Consider the following 239-nt stretch of genomic DNA (forward strand, 5'->3'; position numbering starts at 1 on the left):
CTTTTTATACAGGGAGCTAAGTTGTAGGAGACACTTGTTCCTACCTGCTAGCCACATTGCCCTCACTGAATTGAGTGGTTGTTTGTCAGAAGGTTTTTCACAGTTTACAGCAGTGTTGTCCAAACTTGGCCACTTTAAGATGAGTGGACTTCAACTCCCAGAATTCTGGGAGTTGAAGTCCACTCATCTTAAAGTGGCCAAGTTTGGACAACACTGGTTTACAGTGATCCTTTGAAACA

Source organism: Python bivittatus, unplaced genomic scaffold, assembly GCF_059951505.1.
Source record: "Python bivittatus isolate LINGU-HERP-01145 unplaced genomic scaffold, Pbiv_v1 ctg000350_np1212, whole genome shotgun sequence".
NCBI lineage: Eukaryota > Metazoa > Chordata > Lepidosauria > Squamata > Pythonidae > Python > Python bivittatus.